Source organism: Columba livia, chromosome 8 (assembly GCF_036013475.1).
Source record: "Columba livia isolate bColLiv1 breed racing homer chromosome 8, bColLiv1.pat.W.v2, whole genome shotgun sequence".
In the NCBI taxonomy this organism is placed as follows: domain Eukaryota; kingdom Metazoa; phylum Chordata; class Aves; order Columbiformes; family Columbidae; genus Columba; species Columba livia.
In genome coordinates, this window is record NC_088609.1 from 9611879 (window position 1) to 9626185 (window position 14307).

The following is a 14307-nucleotide window of genomic DNA, read 5'->3' on the forward strand; positions in this document are numbered from 1 at the left end:
TATTCAGAAAATAAATCTTCCAAAACCTGTGAAGTTTGTATTAGCCCTTCCTCTAGAAGAACCTGGCAGATGCTGATGTGCACCCACAGTTAATCCGAGCGGGCTCCTTCCCTCCAGCCTTTTCTTGGAACATCTCTCAGCACACCCAAAAACCCACTGGATGGCAGGAAAGTGCATAAACATGAATTATAAACTACTAATTTTTTTTTAAAACAGCATGTTAACTAAAACCATAGTGAGATAGCCTCTCTCTGATTTGATGCCAAATCCGGTATGAAGTTACAGCTTTGCTGTTGTCGTACATCTGACCAACATGCTTCATTCCACATCCTTCCTCACCCAGTTGTTAAGGCTGAATTATTTTTCTGTCAGCCCTTCAGAGAGGACCAGAAACAGAAGTTCTTATCATAAAGCTAATGTGTGTGACTCTGGCTTTCCTGTCATGTTTTATTCTCCCCTTCCTCAAACACAGTTTTTCTGGGTTCAGTTGTGTGACAGATGTACTTTTCACCAATAAATAAAGGAGAAGGTGGTGGAAATGAGTTTCAGGACAAGGCTATTCTCTCCTCATTTGTAAATAACAATCAACTTCTACATTTTTGTTGTACTAACATATATATATTTGTTATATGCATTTATCTATTTCTAGCAGCAAATTTATTCCCTTGGGTACCCCTATAATACCCACAGCAAGTAGGTTTATTGCAGCTCTACAATATCTTTTGTAAAGTCCAAATTCTGTTTTTCCCCATGAACAACAACACGCACATTTCACTGCAAATGAGGAGCGCTGGTACTGTAGCCTGTGCAAAAATATTCCAGAGTCACACCAGATCCCTGCCAAGTTTGGGAGAACAAATTTCACCCAGATAACAGTGTAAGAAGGAAAATGTCCTTTTGCACCAGCCAGAACAAAGGAGTAAACCCGCCAGCCTGAAAGGAAGCAAACGGCAGTTGCAAGTGATAATAATTCAGTTGTGCAGCTGCCAGCCGTGGCCTCACCCCACTCCGTACATTTTAACATGCAGGAGAACTTGATCCTGTCCCAGCCAGCGGCAAAGCCCTCATGGCTGGAGCTCCACCAGAGCCGTGGTGGGATGGACCTGCCCGGGAGCAGATCCCAGAGCCCTGACACTGTGGGCAGGGGCTGATCGTCCCCCCTGGCATGGGGACACAAGGGACACAGAGTGCTTTGGGTTGGAAGGGACCTTTACAGATCGTCCAGTCCAACCCCCAAGACTGCAAGGGGCTCCCACCATCCACATGATCCACACCTCGGGACTTCCACAGAAACTGTGAAAGTGGGGATTTTAAATCCCAACCTGTTCAGCCTTTGTTGCACCCCCTGAGCTTCCCTGTGACCCTCCTGTGCTTCGGTATCATATGGGTACTGGGACAGGAAGAGGGGGAACCACCTTATACTCTTCATTTACTACCCCTGTTGCTGGTTTACTTTTAGACCAGCACTTCAACAACATGGGGACTCCTGCGATCACTCCACTTTGAGCCAGCAGTGCAATACCAATTTCCCTTGGACAGATCTACCTTGAACTGAGACGGGAAATTCATTCCTAAAAAGTTTTCACCCCCTTTTTACCAGAATTATCCACCAATCTGGTTTATCTTCCCTTACCCACAACTGGGCATCACTGGGGACCCATGGGCTCTCCTGGCAACCCCTACTCTCTCACCTGCGTGTCACCCATCTTGCAGCTGTCCCCAAACCATTCCCAGGCACCCTGGGGTGCCCCGGGGAGCTGCAGCACCTCCAGCCTGTAAGTCAGGGAGCCGAGAGACTAAAACAACTGACCAATCATGAGACATACCTGGCACTCACAGCCAGCAGCTGCATAGGAGGCTGGGGCATCCCTGCACACTCAGAGGGCAGCAAGGACCACCCCAGTACTCCAGTATCCCAGGACTTCACCACCACAGTACCCCAGCATCCCAGTACCCCAGCATCCCAGTACCCCAGCATCCCACTCCCCAGCATCCCAGTACCACAGCACCCCACTCCCCAGCACCACCAAAACCCATCACCATGACAGAGCTTTATTTATGGTCTGTGCTGCTCCTCAAAGAGAAACAGGATTACCTTTAACGAGTCTGCTGGAGGATGACAAGCCAAGTCAAATGAAGCTAATCCAATTTGTTAAACAAATCCAGCTGAAGCTGTGCCAATATTTGCCCAATATTGATTAAAAAGAAGTTTTAAAGTGAAAAGTACATTTATGCATGCATTTGTTTTATGGAGATGTTTTAATCAGAACATAGCAGCAGGTCCCCAGGCAGGCTGTGATGTCCCCATCCTTAGGGATGCTCAGTTCCTCCTAATAGCCCCACTCCAGCGACCCTGAGGGGGTCAGTCTGGAGCCTTGGGCTCCGAAGGCACCTGCCCACCCCAGCCCTACTGTGGGTCTTATTTGGACACGTTTTCTTTTGTGTTCAAAACATCGGCACTGGCCAGGCTGTCGGCGTGTACGTCGTCCTCTGGGAGAGAAATTAGAGACATGAAACAGCTCTTTAAACACAGATAATCTGATGACTGATAGCCCCTTGGAGGAGTATAAAATAGTAGTAATTTATAGCAGGGAAAATTATTTCCTGTTAAAGGGAGGTGCAGTGGGGAATGTAACACAGCCAGGGAAAAATACAACGTAAAATACAGCCTGAGCCATAACAACCCGCAGCACATCCCCCACCTCCAGAACTGCTCAGCACCTTTTTTCCATCCCATCCCCAGACTCAGCTCCGGGTGCGCCTCGCAGGGGGTGTGGGGGTGTTGGGTCACTGCAGCATCGGGGGGGATGCGCAGATCCCCAGATTTCAGCAGGACTGATGGTGCATGTGAGGGCAACACTTGGGATGCTCTGCGTGATAAAGAAATTACATGGTTACAGTCAGATCTGGAAGAACCCCAGCAGGATGATACCTGGAAACCTAATCCTCTAATCTTTTCAACTCAAGCCAGGCGTATTACAAAGGCATGTTTTAGATAATTGCTTTGCTTTAGCAGACATGGGAGCAGGGAATTCTTCAGCACTTCACACTAGTTTTGGTGGACATGCCATACCAAATTTAACTTTGTCGTCTTAGCTGGAATACATGAGGACAAGCAGAAATGCAATAAATATACATCATTGCTCTACAAAAGAAGACAAATGTCTCTAGGAATATATAGGCAGACTTTAATAAAAGTTAGCATCCGCTCCGTCTGAAATGAACAGTTATTTTGTGCATGTCAAGAATGCCTCTCTCTTCATTCCACCTATGTTACCCTTCTTCTCCCACCCTTGTTTTTATAAATTCTAATGATCATCCGAACACAGGGGTTTGTCTTAGAATCGAGAAGAATTTCCAACATAGCAACAAGGTGTAGGATAAACATGCAGCTCCATAGAGATTAAGTGTGGAGGACTGTCTAGACAGCCAAATTCCTATGGATTTCATTTATCGGCCAAGATCTGTTCTGTTTCCAAACAAGGTCTGGTGAGACTAAAGGAGGGAGATTCAGGGTGGACATGAGGGAGAAATTGTTGCCCCTGAGGGTGGTGAGAGCCTGGCCCAGGTTGGCCACAGAAGTGGTGGATGAACCATCCCTGGAGACATCCCAGGCCAGGCTGGACGGGGCTCTGAGCAACCTGAGCTGGTTCTGTAAAGCTGAGCAGTGATACAGTGTTCATAATTTCATTATATTTATTTAAACTTTTCAGTTATGGAATCCTGGGGGTTATAGTAAACACTCCAGCTCAGGGCATCAACCTGGGCACAGGGGAGCTGGCACTGTGTCTGACATTCCCAGAAACCTCCAAAGATGCTGCCACAAAAGCTTAACAACCTGAGCTAGTGCACACAGGGTTTTCCAGCTGCAAAGCACATCTGGAACACCAAAACCCCTCAACTCACCCATTGCACCCCCAGCTCACAGGCAGCCTTGTCACTAGCTGAGCTGGTACCCATGGGGAGCAGGTCCTGGCATCACCAACTCTGTGACAAATTCAGCAGTGGAAACCTCAGAAAAGTGGCAGCAAAATAAGGATTTGACTCCAAATCTAGTCTATTACGAATTATTGCTAGTCTTCAGTACTAGGGATCAATCAACAAGTCCATAAAGGATTAGTAATAAATTAACTAGTATGCTATTCACCTGTACAACAAGGCTGTTTACAGAGATACAGATGATTTACTGGGCCATGACAGTGTCTCGCCTTTTTAATGAGCAGCTACTTAAAAACTCTTTATGCTCCGCTTATAAAAGCAGCAAAACCAGTAATACTGTAGCACTACAAAACCAGTATTGCCAATGTAGTCTAGGGATGATCTCAGCACTTCCCTTCATATCTACAAAAGTCAAATGGAAAAAGTCAAATATCTACAAAAGGCTGATGGAACAAAGAAAAAGATCAAGCAAAAGAAAAGAAACAAACAAATAAACTGCTAGTTGCACTAAAAAAAATTTACTCACATACAAACCAAACCAAACCAAACCAAAATTGTATTTGACCTGAAAGAAAAGCTGGACAAACCAAAGTCACCTAAAAATGATTTTTCCACATAGAGCATTAGCAAAATCACTACTTTTTGTACAGTCACACAGGAGCGGGAGAATGCAGGAGCATCTTTGCAAACCCAGGTCCTGCAGCCCAGCCCCAAAGTCCCCAGTGACCACGGCTGCATTTTGGGAACACCCCTAGAGGTATCAGAGCCCAAATTGTCCCTCCTGCTCCTCACCTTTGGCTCCTGTCCCCCTGCAAACTCCTTCTCACGCCCAACAGCCCAAATTCCTTCTCGCAGCCAACATCACTGAAATAAAATCTTGCTGCTATAGCAACAAAGCCATGATAAATAGACAATCCCATCTTGAAACAAGCCACATATCATTCCAATTCTGCTCTTCCCTCCGGGGTCCTTGCGTTCGCCCCTTCCTCTCACTGAGGTGGGCTGGTGAGCCTCCAGCTGCAGGGCAGAACATTTGAGACATGATTGCTTGGCTGGGTGATTAACATAATTAATGTCTACCCGTGCTTTGCTTTAACAGGACTTGGAACTTCCACATAGTTTTCATGGTAAAAAAAGTCAAGTAATCCCCCCAACTGCAGCTGCCAGCTCTGCAATACGCCTGCTCGCTGCCGAATCTCCGTATTGCTGTCCCTGCGTGATCGTGTGCAGCGAACACAAACAGGCCATGGCAATTAGTATCTGTATTAATTCTTGTTCAGTTTTGATCCAGGAGAGATGCAGAAAAGTGGAGTTAAATCATACTCTTGTAGGAAGTCTGCACAGGGGAGTGGGAACATCCTGTGTTGGCTAATATGAGAGGATAATATTAAACAGGACATAATTATGTCCTCATTAGTTATGGTCATAAACGTTTATTTGTGGGATTAAGTTTCTCTATTCGAACCACAGAACTCAACCTAGCCTAAAAGCAAACCAAAAAAACCCACAAAAAAACAACCAAAGGATGGCTTTTCCCCTCTGAAATCAAAACCAAGTTCTCCCTCTGAAAACCGCCAGTTAATAAAATCCACTAATAAAAGCAAAACTACCAGCAGGATCTCAAGTGCCAGGGCTGTGGCACAGTGGAGGTGGCTGGGAAATGATGGCATGTTCCTCCCAGCAAGACATGGGGAGGGTTCACTGGGAAAGGGAAGGAACCCCAGGAGAAGGAGCCCCAGGGGAAGGGAGGAGGAAAACAATGTCAGGGGAGGATGAAGATGCCAGCAGGTCTGCAGCCCATCTTCAGCTGGGCTGAATCATATTCAAATTCAGAATTCATACCAATCCTTACTGGGGCCACAGTGGCCACAGCTGATGGACTCGCAGCCACTGGAGCTTCGAGCCGAGTGGGCTCGGACTGTACACCCAGCACCTGAAATGATCTTTCTCTTCAGACCCTAAATTATTATTTATTTTCTGATTTTTATTTTTTCTTTTTAATGGAAGAGGAAAGCTTCACTACCTTCCTCCTTGTTCATTATGGGGATTAAGTTAAACATCATTTCCTATTAAATTCAATCTAATTGAATTAATATCAATTTTGTACTGAGCCAGGCTAATCTAATTAGTGTCGATATTTAATATATTTTTTGCAAGTTGTGCTGAGAATGAGCTTCTTGCTTTCCGTCATTGAGTCTGGAAAGAAGAAATAGCATTTTATTCCAGTTCAGGAATCCATACCAAACATGAATTAAGGAAAGGCCTGAGGCATTAAGAGACATAGAGGTGAAAGAAATCTCCACAAGTCATCACCTTTATAATGTACATCCTCCTCCTCCCATACACCCATCAAACACAGCAGAAAAAGCTGAAAAGCCTGATGTGCCGACATGAGCGTCCCTCCCTCAACATCCCCCAGCAGGGAGGGTCAAAGGATAACAGCTCATTAACCAACCAAAAAGTTGTTGGATTCCCTTTCCTTAGCATGAGTTGATTGCAAAAACACAGGGCTAGCAAGCTGCAGGAGTTACAATGCACGAGAGTCACCGAGAAGTAAATAAAATGAATCCAAGATTCCTACATGCAGCTGTCACGATGAACACAGAGAGCTCAGCAACAAGCACTATAAAAGGAGTTTCACCCTTGATTACTGCAGTGGAGTCATGGTCCGCACATCAGACTTGTCTCATAAGTAATAAAAATCTGCTGAGCACTGGTACCGCAACTCAACCGGGCAGAACAAATGATTCACTGGATATGTGAAAGGAGAAGGCACAAAACTGCCACGGGTCAGGGAAAGGCGTTTGGGGCAGAATCTAGACATATTTTGCTTCTGGTAAGATTAGCAAGTTAGAGATGATCCAGTATTATTCAGATTATTTCATTTGAGAGTCTGCATGCCGGGTGTGCTGCAGACAGCTGCTCCTGCCGCCCCGTCCGGGCTCAATGGCAGAACCCACAGGAAAGCTCCAACACGCGGCCGCAGCCCAATCCAGAGACACGGTGCGAGTTCTGCAGCTATGTAAATATTTTTCTTACACGGTTAAACACAAACACTTTGTCCTTCCTCAGCACTATGATGAAAAGCACGTTTTAAATAAAGAGTGTTTGAAAGGGATGTTTTGATTTTACGTGCTTTGCACCTCATTTCATTCATCGGAATACACTTGGCTGTACTATGGGTGGGAACTCGCCAGCTTGGTCAGCTAGAGCTGGAAAAACACATCAAGTTTTCTGCAAATCCTCTGATTCAGACTTACTTTTAGACAATAACTCCTTGGTCCATGGTTTTGCTGGTCCTCGTTGCTCCAGCCCCAGGGTCCCATGTGGTCACCACCACCATCCGCCACTCAGCCCTGGCAGTTTGACATTAACGGAAATTATTAAATTACAGACAGCAAATTGGTTACTTGAGGAAATAGACTTTTTTTCCATAAAGGAGACAGTCACAAACGGTCACGGGTTTCTGAAAGTCTATTTATTTTCAGTCAGCAGCTGCAGAATAATTTGCAAACAAATTTCAGTCCCGTGTGTTTGCAGCCAGGCGGTTTCGCATCGATCCAACATGCTGCTCAGGTCACGCTGCCAAAGCTTTGCATGTAACTGTAATATAGTATTAATCTAGGTGGTTTCATACTTGTTTAGTGAGCAATAAAGTCTCTGGTTTTCACACGAGCACAGCACGGCCAAGATAAAAATAGTTACCATAAATGTTTCCCAGGTGCAACTAATAAGGGTTATGGACAGAGGAATAAATATGCGCAGCCCAAGTACACTTTGCTAACCCCATGTTCTTTTTTTCTGACCAAATCCAACCAAATCTGATTAAAACGAAGTCCATATCATTGCAACACGAACTGGTGAGGGAGGGGTTGGTTTCCAAGACCCTCTCCTTGAAAAACTGGGGGTTTGCACTGTAAAAAGGGCCAGAATTGAAGCCGTTTTGCACATCACTGTGTGGCAGGGGTCATAAAAGGGCTGGCATTGCAAAACCTTTGCGATAAGGTGTGCTGTGGGACTGCATGAGGCTTGGAATTAAAACCTAAAGAGCTTTCATCAGTTTTAAGAGTTGATTTCAGCTAAAAAGAAGCCATTACAACAGCCCTTATTTTCTTATTAGGGCATTTAAGCAGCCTCTGCTAAAAGATTAGAAAACATGAAGCATTGTTTGGCTTCTTAAACACACTGTTTAGAATATTTCTGTTCAAAATTCTTTCTATTTTAACACTTCTGTCCAAAACCAGCATTACTGGTATTAGACTTCCGTGTCCAAACTGCAGATGGTGGGTTTGAGAAGCCCCAAACCTTCCCCAGAAATACCCACCATGGCCATGGAAAACCCACCTTGGTTTGCAGAAAGTGTTTTCATTCCCCTAAAACACAAAAAAGAAAAGTCATTCCAATATTCCTTGATTTGCTAATACTTGTCATCTCCCAGAGCCCAGACCAAGCCCAAGAGAGCTGCCAAGAACAAATAACTACCGTTTCCATAGATTAGCAGATGAATCATTCATGTTATTTTTAGCAGGTCATTAAGGGCTGGCAGCGAAATTTGCAAACTGACTTGTGGGGCTTTTGATCTGTGTTAACATAACCTTTTAAAGAAAACATAAACTGGGATTCAGAACAAAGGAAATTGAAGGACTGGAAATAACATCTCCTAATTTTAAAAACGACAGTGAGGGATTACAATAAATAGATTTTACGTGAGTCTCCTACTCACAGCTCTCTCATTTAAGCATAATGTAGCTGAACAAATCCACGTGAGAAGTTTTATATAAAAGATGCCAGGATAAGGATTCATTTCCACCAGGTGAATATTTCCCTGTCCTGGGCAGGGATGCTGCAGGCACTGGGACAGGACAGGTTTGCAGCCAGCGGGCTCTGCAGAGCTTTCCACCCATTGGTGCAGCAAAGCTTCCTAAAATGTGTGCTTAGTAAAGAAATAATGAGCTACATTACACATCAAATACTAATTTTTTTAACAGCTACTCTTTTACCGTGCTATTGTCAGCATGATGAGATCCATTCTCAGAAGCATACCCAGGGAATATTGTCAGAAAACTAAACACAACTGGGATGATGCCCAACAGCTGGGATGATGCCCAACAGCTGTCCCTGTGCCCAGGGTGTCTCTCAGCTCCCCACAGGGGGACGATGGCCCAAGGTTCGTGTGTCCCCACCACAGCCAGACCCCCTGGGCAGCTGAATTTCTGCTGTAGCCCAAATCAGCCAGAGCAAGTCAGAGTCAAGCTTTGCACATACCTTCCCAAATGTGGAGGGACTTGTCGCAAACAGGATCCCAAACATGGCTTTGACGGGGTGCCAGCCATCCGCCGTCAGCTTTCCTGGATTTCCCTGCAAAATGTGCGTAATCTGCAGTGATAATTTGTCACACTGGTGTTTGTCAGCTGCAACGGGTGCAGGTTGAGGTATTGGGGCATCACCCCAATGGAGCAGCCTCATCCATCATATGGAGCCTTACGTATTCACTCACCAGAATCAATGAGCCAGGAGGCTCACAAGACAGTTGCACTCACTCTCGTTAGCGATTTATTAATCATTTAACCACCTTGTTTCAGCTGCTCTTGCTGTAGACATCCTGAGCCATGCTTAGATGGCACAACCCATCGGTAGTTGGAGCTGCTTGTTCATGCAGAACATGAGCAAGGAGAGGCAACACTCAGGTTGGGGTTCCCCTGCAGCAGGGGGGACACAGTGCTGAGGTGTCCCCCCAAACAGAGATCCTCGCGCCGGGTGTCATGCCTCGTGGCCACCCTGCTGCTGGCCTGGCCACTGCCGGCAGCTGGAGGGTGGCCCCAGGGTCAGGGGTCCCTTCAGGAGCTGCTGTTGCTACCAAACCTCATGCAGGGTGGACATAAGGTCAGGAAAACAGGCAAAGGGGATGGAGAAAGGCTGCATCATGGGGGATTCCCACATTTCAGGGAAAAACAGCTGATGGATACAGGAGGCATGAAAGCCACGTGCCCTCTGGCTGGCCACCGACCCTGGCTTTTCAGCAGCTCCAAAATACAACTGCAAAAGGACCCTTGGTTCCACAGGAACCGTGCAAGGACTAAAGCTGGCTCCAGCTTCATCAGCTCTCTCAGCGCTTGTCAAATTAAAGGGCTCTGGTTTGAACCTCAAAAGCAGCGAGGATGCTCCGCCGCGGCTGTGCTGGCAAAGCTGTAAATGAGAGCACACGGCGTGTGAGGAGACTGCAGAAGATGTGCTGTGATGAGATGAAGTCCTTGTCTTTTCTGAGGGGGGAAATCTGATGTCAAAAAGGGTCAGCACTCAAGGTGCTGAAAGCGATGTACCTGAATATCTGAGGGCAGAGGAGAGCCACTGCCTCGTTATCTGCTTCACAGCCTCCAAACAGAAAGCCCCATATCCTTTATTAGCGGGATCAATAAAGCTCATTTCTCAATAGGTAATGAAATAGCACCTATTCACTCAGAGTAGCGCAGATAGCTGATTAAATGAGCACCCGTCCTCCCCCGCGTGTCCCCGCAGATCTCACTGCCGGGTTCCCAGCACAGGCACATCCCAACCTGGGCAGCTGGTGGGAACAACTCCCTGGGGAGAACAGCAGAGCAGATGGCACCGTTCCCAACACCCCCAGGTACACGGACCAGACGTGCGGCTGGACAAACACTGTCCCCAGATAGGACAGCAGCAGATGTCCAAGGACGTGGAGAGCTGTTCTCACCCTGGGGATGGGGACACGTGAAACGCACACTCTGTGCCAAAAATCCTGCAGCGTGTTCACTTGGATTTTTCTTTGAAGAATGGATTTAATATGGAGCAAATTGAATTTAACCTTTGCTGTAAATGGAGGTATTTGTTTCTTGGAGTCTCAGGGGGAGTCTTCACTAATTATACTGAGCTCAGTGGCCAAACTGGCAAGAAATCTGTCTCCAAGGGAAAAAACGTCAAGTCAAAGATAGACTTTGGTATGGTTTTCATATACAATAGAAAAAAAATAGCACGTTTCAGCAGTAGGGCTTACCAGTGAATTTTGCCACCTGAGCTGTGTCTCTGATAGTCCTTGTGGGGCTGGTGCTTGCAGAGACAGCAGCAGCACCAAGGATGCTTCTGCCAAGCCTCACACCCAAGGCTGTGGGGCAGAACATGTCCCTGTAGGAAACAAAACAAGTCCAGGCAGACCATGTCTCATCTGAAAAACAAGATAAAATAAGGTTCAACAAGCCAAATATTTAAAATCTAGGGAAATTTTTAGGATATGGATTATCTGATTGCTTTTGCTTTTACTCTGTTCTCTGCTTCTTTTCATGGTCACTCTCTCTTCTATTTTGCCTACAAGCAGAAGCACCTTCATTTGTATTTCTGAGACACTTGTCACTTCAGATAAGTATTCATTTGGCTATCTCAAATAGTAGTTTTTCTAAATTTTAAATCTAAACTTCGCACTGAAGCTAGCTGTGACCCCACTGCTCAGCTGCACTCACCCACAAAAGGGGGCATGGTGATTCCGAAACGAAGCCTGGGAACAGAAAACATGACTTGTGGCTGGAACCGATCCGGTTCGTCTCTTCTCCATGTGTGCAAGCGAAAGAATTCCTTTTACGTTCATCTGTCCTCCAGAAAGCCTAGAAGAGGACAAGAGATAAATTATTAACATAATCTAAATAGAAAGATTTTCTTCATTCTCAGAGCCTCTGTGACATACTCTCTTGGGAAATATTCCCAACTCAAATGGAATTCCGCTTCGTTCTTCTCGGATCTCACATGGCTCTTCTGAAACACATGAAGCCTTTCAAAGCCAATAATTAATGCTGTCAATAGTTGTGCCAGGGTGAGAACAAAATAGGCATCTTGAAAAGACAGGCAGATATGGAAATATTAAAAAATCCTGTAACTTTCCTACCGAGTGAGAAGGGAACACCTGCATCCACAGCCCCTCTGAGATGGCACCAGCACCGGTGGCCTCTGCCTGCTCCCCCCTCCCGCTGACCCTGACGAAGGTTCATTTGGGTCAAATGTGTATATATATGTATATATATATATAACCTGGCACAGTGGCCCCGCTCCAGAGGCAGGTGCTCCTCTGAAAATTACAGATTTCAGATCCAACAAATTATGAATTAAGATCTAAAATTGTGATTTTTTGGCTTTTTAAAAGCAGGTTGCTCAGCATTCCAAGTGCAAGAAATTTATGCCAAATTTCTATTCACCAACCTAATTAAAAGAGGGAGAGGAAATGATTGCAGAATCCTTTGTGATTTCTAAAAGATATCAATATCTACAGTAATTAATTCATACTCATTCTCAAGTACTATCAGCAAGTCAATTTTCATTGTTAATAGATCAAATACTCTCAATTAAAAAGCATTGCTATTGGATTTTTGTTCTTGCTGTAAATGGAGCGGTGAACTGTGAGGAGATACGACCTGTTATTGTGTGTGACTTGCACTTTGCAGAGATTTGTTTCTCCTGCACGACCCGGACAGAGCTCAGTGCTGCAGCGTCCCAGTCAGCCAGGAGTCCCCGTGCTGATGTCTCATTAGTCACTTCTCCATTTTGCCAAAAAATATGGGTTTGTTCCCATTTCTGCTCACCCTTGGAGCAGGGAAATGGGCTGGGCAGTGTGGTCCTGGGCGCAGGGGTGACAAAAGATGAGCAGAGGGAATCTCTGTGAACCTGGAGCTGGGTTTGACCATGGTTCTGTTTCCATTTTTCAACACCTGGCTTTTTAGTAAGATGTGAGATAATCAATATTTTCCTAACAGAAGACGATAAAAGGAAGGAACAAAAACTGCATTTGCAACTCAGCTACCGCAACAAAAGCAGATAAAATGATTATGAAGCACTTAGCAGGCTCCAACTCATTTTGTGTTTCACTGCAATGGTTAGGAAGCCATACCAAGGCACAAGTGAATCTGTTCCGCTGGCGTTAAAGCCTTTGACTCCACTAAATCCATAAATCCACAGGATCCCGAGCTGCCATTCCCCAGCCTGTGCTCTGACACCACTCTGAAGCATCTTCGTATTTCAGTGTGTCATGGTCAGTGGCGACAGCAAAGGCCAGTCTGCAGATCTGCAAAATGGTGAAATGGAAAGTATGCACAGTATCACTTGACATTTTCTAGATATACAAGTTTATACAATTATGACAAATAGCAGATTTCAATTACAGTAACTTCCCCGTAAGTAAAAGCTGGAAGTTTCTAAGAACTATTATGACTAATGTGGTCCCACTCTTGGCTGGGTGACGGCTGGAAAACAAAAAAGCCCTCCATCAAAAGGCTGCAATGGTGACTGCAGCCGCTCAATGCCAAAATAGCTCAAGTTCGGGGAATCTGAGGCTGGGAGGGAGTGTGGGATGTGCTGACTCCTGCACTCAAGCTTAGTTAGCTCTGTATGATTATTTACCAGGGACCGGTGTAATCCGTATTAAACACAAGAGTGATCTGGGCCTTAGCATAAAATTAAAAAAATAATAAAAAATAAATTCCCCTTGAAGTGTAATGCAAGCGGAATCCACATCTGCCAAATCTAATCGAAGGATGAAACGCAGCCTTTTAACTGCAGAAAGAATGTGGTATGTGAAATGTGTGATGGAGTCAGACCGGGAAAGGGGGCAGGTGAGATGACCCCAGGAAAATCAGTGAAAGGAGGGATGTTTAGAGGAGATCTCACAGGAATATTTTCTGTTGAGATGGATAATCCACTTGTTGCGTTCTCCTACCCTTCACTTCAACCCCTCCCCACAAGGAGACCAGTTTCTGGCAGGTCCAACATGACGCCAGCCCCCTGTCACAGGGACGAAAACCTTCCAGCCAATTCCAACCCGACATCGCGTGTGTTACGAAAACCATCGATCAATTCATTGAGAATTTAGCTGCTGGCAGTTTCATCTGTCCTTTCCGCAAATAAACAGTATAAAGGAAATTCATGTCTGCAGAAGGCAGCAGCAGAAGCATTAGGAAACGCACAAGCAATTAATTTCGTGGCAGATATTCTTTTGATAGAAACCAGACACTCATGTCCCTTTGCAAGCAGCCAAAGACCAACCATTCCCACCCCAGGACCTGGAGCTTGTAGCACGACACAGTGGCTGCAGTTACTGAAAAGAAACGTGTCAGAGAGATGCTCTGTGGATTGGCTTTTGTGGTGTAACCAGCAACCAGCATTTTGGAGTAACAAGAACTAAAGCAAAACCCAAAAGGTTGCACTCAACAGCCAGAACCTTGCTGTGCCTATTATGACAGGACAAGGTGTGATGGTTTTAAACTGAAGGAGGGAGATTCAGGCTGGACATGAGGGAGAAATTGTTGCCCCTAAGGGTGGTGAGAGCCTGTCCCAGGTTGGCCAGAGAGGTGGTGGATGAACCATCCCTGGAGA